Below are 6,631 nucleotides of genomic sequence, written 5' to 3'. Positions count from 1 at the left end.
CATTCGTTATGCATTTACTTATCTATTTATGTATTTATGTATTATCTATTTGTTTGTTTATTTATTTCTCAGGGAAATATCACCTAAACTTAATACACATGTGTTTATTCAAATATTCAGTTATTTAGTTATTAATTCATTCACTTATCTATTTATCAGTTTATTCTTTTATTTGTTTTGTTTAATTATTTACCTATGTATTTATGTATCATCTTTTTGCTTGTTTATCTGTTTCTCAGGAAAATATCACCTAATTCTAATACACACAGAGAAACTCTTCAAGCTTTATCTATCTGCTAGCAGTTCCGCGGGAACTACTTACTTTCACATCATTTTTGGGTTTCCAACCACTACACGGAGAGCTTGCATTATGCCGTCGCATCCCACGGGACACCTAATCCCAACTACTACACCTCCTGGTGCTCACCATAGACTGCAAACGTTTCTTCAGGCTCTGAAGAAGTACTGAAATGTGCGAAAAACGTGTTTCAGACAAGGACAACGACATGCTTTATGGAAGCACGATTGGTGGACTTTCCTAAAGTTGCTAAGTGGATCATTAGATTTTGGGAGAAGACTGAAAAGAAAATGGAATGCAGAACTCATCATTTCCGTCAACCAGACATGTAGTAGAGAGAACTCAAATTCATATAGATATGTATTACTCCCTTTTTTTTCTTACACTTCATCTCTCTCTCTCTCTCTCTGTGTGTGTGTGTGTGTGTGTGTGTGTGTGTGTGTGTGTGTGTGTGTGTGTGTGTGTGTGTGTGTGTGTGTGTGTGTGTGTGTGTGTGTGTGTGTGTGTGTGTGTGTGTGTGTGTGTGTGTGTGTGTGTGTGTGTGTGTGTGTGTGTGTGTGTGTGTGTGTGTGTGTGTGTGTGTGTGCGCCCGCGCGCGTCCATACCTGGACGAACATCACTTCATCACTACCGAGAAATGATCTCACACATTTTTTTTTTTCTTTTATATAATGACGAAGATGAAGTGATCAGTCAGAAGGAGACGACTAGAACTCCAACACTCAGTGCTCACGCTAGTAAGGTGTCCGCGGTCTTGAGCCCAGAGATTTAGCCCCTGTCCGTGCCAACCCGATAAGATACGGATCCTGCACACATAATGGACCTTTTAAAGACTGAGGGCAAGTGGGCTTTCTTTCCTCCACGGTGTGGTATCAGATGGCACCCGTGACTATCACCTTGCTGGATGCATTGAGGCAATTGATAGCCTTGGCTATCACTTTGCTAGACGCACTGACACAGTTGGTGCTCCTGATTGTCACTCTTCATTGTCAATGATGTAGTTTGATTGTAACTTAATTACTCGCAGGGACATGGTTGGTTCCCATTCCCCTAAATACTTTTATAGAGGAGATAAGAAGATAAGGATGGAGGAGATTACAAGAGACCATAAGGCCTACACTAGGCACTGTAGACAGTTCCATGTCCCTTTCCACCTATCATTCCCATCCATAAAGTTATGTGTTTTTCTTTTAAAACAACCGATAGTTTCAGCACTCACTACATGGTTAATAAGTCTATTTCATTCGTTAAACGTTCTATTAGTGCGCCAGTGTTTGCATTTCTTTCTTGAATCTAAATTTGTCCAATTGATATAGTATTGGTGAATAAGAACTTCTACATAAGCTTAAGTCCCGTACAGTCGGCTGCAAAAAAGCGGTCATGGCTGCGTCAAGATAAATTTCGTTATTACTTGGTCTGTGCTTCTATGAAATGAGTAAACTTTTACCGTTTTACACTTCCTTGAAAATCCTGTCAGATACTTGGAATCCAAGATCATATCATGTGATACGCTTTGACATCAATAGGCTAAAAATAGTAAAATCATCCCTATTCATTCCAGTTGCATCTTTCTTTTTTCTTTTCTTTTTCTTCTGGTGCCAGTATTCGTGGTTTATAAGCAGAATTCAGAGCTTTTACCTTTTGAGACAATATGGCACGGAATAAGTGGAGCTACAGAGATACTAAAGAAGTTAGAAATTATAAGTAATCCTTTTATAGATTAGTTTCCCGTTATAAAAGAATGATGTGTGAATCTGGTCCGTAAGGGCGTAAACAAAGTCCTCCCCCTAAAAACTTAATACATAAAACTTGTGTATAAACATTTTTTTTTTTATGTCGGTCGATCTTAGCCAGTAGAGTGATGGCCTTAGGCAATAGAGAAGAGAAAATTGCCTCAACCTTGTCAGGCTACGGTGTCCTTGAGATATTTTTAACCCACGAATAAAATACTCTGTTTCAATTAGGAAAAGTCCTTCTGAAATCAAAGGGTTTCCTTCTAATTATCGTTCCATCACTTCAGTACTCTATCCAGCCTCATTCACATAATGGCAATGACCATTTTCAAAAGATGTTTAACAAAAATCATAGTACTGTAGGAGAGAGGCCAAACGCAAAGTATGGGATCCAATATATTTGACGTTTCGCCCAGCAGGGCTTCTTCAGAAATAACACAGTTGAGAAACATTTTACTCCTTATATACTCTGCGTTTGGCCTCTTTCCTACAGTGCTGTTGCAGTCGTTGCTGCTTTTACTTAAAAATAATAGTAATGTTAATTTTGTCTACTCAGGTACTCGTGTCTAGGCTGAGGCAAGATCAAGGATAGGATACATACTAGAGCAGTAGTCTGTATTTTGCGGCTCTTTGAGGCCACATGTGGGGCTCCAGAAGCTTCTTACAAAACAATTATTCCATCAAAACGGACACGTTATGTGCTGTACATTTGTAAAACGTTCCAGGCAAAATTATATATACACATACACGCGCGCGCGCGCGCGTGTGTGTGTGTGTGTGTGTGTGTGTGTGTGTGTGTGTGTGTGTGTGTGTGTGTGTGTGTGTGTGTGTGTGTGTGTGTGTGTGTGTGTGTGTGTGTGTGTGTGTGTGTGTGTGTGTGTGTGTGTGTGTGTGTGTGTGTGTGTGTGTGTGTGTGTGTGTGTGTGTGTGTGTGAAACATATATGTCTGTGAGTCTTTAAAATTGATATACAGAGAACGAAAAGGGAAAGATCAGGGGGTGGGTTGAACTCTAGTCGTGGTTCCCTACGTGTGTATACATCGATAAGAAAAAAATAGCTGGGTGATATCAGGAAAAGAAACTGTAGCTGTGGTTTCTTAATATGTGTATACATCCAGACGGAAAACGGGGGAAACATCAGGAAGGAAATCTAAATGTAGCTTTTTTTTTTAATGTGTAGATTTGGTGTGGCCGTTGTTTTGAAGCCTTCTGCAGCCTTCTGCATGCTATCCCACTTTCTCCTTCTGTGACAGCCGGCCGGCCGTCCAGCCGGCCAGCCGGCCAGCCAGCGCGCATGACTCGCTCTTGCACGCTCCAGCTCGCCACAGCCGCTTGCACGAACGCGTGCACGCGCGTGCACCTTCACGAACATAGTTACATAATCAAGCAGGCACACGCAGATGCGTGCGAGAACGTAGATATGCATACGCGTGCACACACACACACACACACATACACACACACACATACACACACACACACACACACACACACACATACACACACGCGCGCGCGCGCGCGCGCTACATTACAGAGACCAGGGATGACCCTTCATCTAGGAGGAAGAAAAAGACTTTCGGTATTTATGTATGTGTGTATGTATGCATGTATGTTTGTATGCATGTGTGTATGTGTGTGTGTATGTGTGTATGTTTGTATGTATGTATGTATGTATGTATGTATGTATGTATGTATGTATGTATGTATGTATGTATGTATGTATGTATGTATGTATGTATGTATGTATAAAAGCATGTGCGTGTGTTAGTATGCATGCATGCTACGGTGAGGTACAATTTAGATTTTGTTAAGATGAACACCAGACAATTTTATTCAGCTAAGGGCACATTACCATATTTTTTTTATAATTGCATACATGTTCATATGTACACTTATACAGGCATACATGTATACATCTACACACACGTCAATCTCCCGGGCCACATTCAGACACACATATACACCCGTTCGTTTACAACGCAGAGGCTCCCAGTCTACCTGACTAACGTTACGGCTGCGTACGTCAAGGATACACTTCTGTCATGTCGTCACGGACGCTCTGCTCCCCCAAGGACGGACAAGCCAGCCGGGTGGCCCCCGCCTCCTCCCTGTGATGGGGCGTCACGGAAGAGGGCCGAAGAAGAGAGGACTTCGAAAGGACTTCGAGAGAGATCGATAAAAGAAAGGAATTAGAAGACTGGTGGAATGGGACACGAGGAGGAAACACCCATAGACTCGACCAAGGAGGGTCCTCTGAGATTCGGGTGACGTCACGGCGTGACGAAGAGGTGGAGGTGGTGGGGAGGGAGGGGAGGAAGGGAGAGATGTCGAACTAGCAAGGACGGGACGTCATCGAAACTCCGCGGGTAATTGGAGATGGGATGATGAAGCGGAAATGCCAAGGACAACCAGACGGGATTGACGAGGTCGAAGCGGGACTTTGGGTCACCGTGGCAGCTACGATCTTCCTCGAAGGCTCCGAAGCCCTCGGGGTATCGTTCGTCTTCGGGAAGACTTCGATGACATAAAAGAAATAAATGATTAATAGAACAAAACATAAATAAGAAAACAGAAAATTAGGTCATGGATAATTGTCTCTTTGTTTCTTTCGTAAGACTGCGTATTGGGTGTTGACTGCATAACCTTTATGCAGTCACTGTTTTAGATAGTTTAGTGGAACCCCTACGGACCAGAGACACGCAACATTTTATGATTGGAGACTAAACTCCAATCTGAAAACAATGTCCATTAATTTTAGCTTCTACTGTCTCCCGTATACCAACTCTATCCACCTGTCCCATGCTTCCCCAAGGACATAAGCGCTGGATATTACCAACGAAATACTAGATAGCGAAGCCATGAAATCTAGAATTGGTGACGTCAGCTTTGCTAGCGAAGAGGTGTCCTGGAGATGAATGAAATAGCTCGACGGCAGCCAGACTATAGGGGAAAAGGATCACCTGGTATGAAGGCCATCATAGTGGGACCTTTTGCCACCGAAGTGATGTCACGAATAATAAATGAATGAATAAATAAATAAATAAATAAATAAATAAATAAATAAATAAATAAATAAATAAATAAATAAATAAATAAATAAATAAATAAATAAATAAATAAATAAATAAATAAATAAAAATAAATAAATAAATAAAGATAGATAAATAGATAAATAAATAAAAGGAAAAAATCCTTCATGGAACAGGTCTATAAGAGAGAGACGAATCAGTTTCAAGACTGACAAGCCATCCCAGGATGTTTTCAGAACGTCAGCAACGAACTGACCTAGTTATGAAGTGATTAGCAACAGCCTTTGCTGTTAGTGAGAGCTAAGATAGCGTCATTAAGAGCTGATAACGTGAGTATTTCCTGGGTAATAACCAGCGCTTCTGTCCTCAGAGAGCCGTATCGTGCTGAGGAGAAAGAGTCGTAAGGACAAGATGAGGCGCTGAGTACCTGCGGTCGAAGCCGTCACCTTTGTCCTATTATGCGTTTTGGGGACAGTTGGGGCAAGTGAGAGTCACTACTGAGAATCGGGGAGGAGTGCGGGATTCAAACCATGGACCCGATCATTTCACCAGCGAGGGATGGTATTTTAGGAATGTAGCAGAAATGAGGAACAGCAGAAACTAAAAGTAATCAGCATTTTTTTCTGAGTAGAAATGAGTCTCGAATCACAACGAGTCACGCTACCTGACTCTTGTCCGTTGAAGAAGTGAGTGTCTTCCGACTTCTGCGTCGAAGACTTGACGATGTTCCTCACCACACGGCAACTTGCATGGTTACCAAGGGATCTAATAGAGGTGTTCAAGTGGATCAAAGGTTTTAACAAGGGTGATGCAAACAAGGTCATCACATTAAAACAACAGGGCAGACTCGCAGTAATGGTTATAAACTGGACAAATTCAGATTTAATTAGGAAATAGGCAAGAATTGATTTACTAATAGGGTGGTCGACGAATAGAATAAACTTAGTAGCCATGTAGTAAGCGCTGAAACTATCAGTTGTTTTAAGAAACGATTAGACAACTTTATGGATGGGGATGATAGGTGGTGATGGATACGGAGCTGCCTAGTGTAGGCCTTATGGTCTCTTGCAGTCTCCTTCATTCTTATGTTCCTATATTCTTAAGTTTATTCCATTCATTAACTACATTCTGTTGGTAATCCAGTTTTTGCATATTTCCTTCTCAAACCTAGATTTGTTCAATTTAAACCTCAAGATTGTTCAGTAGAACAGAAGACGTCTTTTATAACATCATCAGCCCCATACTTTTCAAAGATGAACATTCTGCAATAACTAATTTACTTATTCTGTTACCTACTCCTCAAACAACAATGACACTACACTATATCCTAAAGAACGAAACACCAATGCCTCTACAATTCATGAAGAAAAGGCATTTTAACCAAACTACTCTTACTCTCGACTAACTCAACCAATAATACCTCTGCCATTTCTTCACAACATTTCCACCCTGGATTAGTAGACGTGTGCCTCTTAGAATCACGTAATGCGTAGTTATATTTTCGCGGGCTGTGGTGTCCACAGAAATTGACATTTGGCAACTTTTTTTTTTTTTTTTTTTTAGGATTTAATC

This window comes from Oratosquilla oratoria, chromosome 14, assembly GCF_046742065.1.
Source record: "Oratosquilla oratoria isolate Oo_2021 chromosome 14, ASM4674206v1, whole genome shotgun sequence".
Classification (NCBI taxonomy): domain Eukaryota; kingdom Metazoa; phylum Arthropoda; class Malacostraca; order Stomatopoda; family Squillidae; genus Oratosquilla; species Oratosquilla oratoria.
This window is presented reverse-complemented; position numbering follows the sequence as displayed.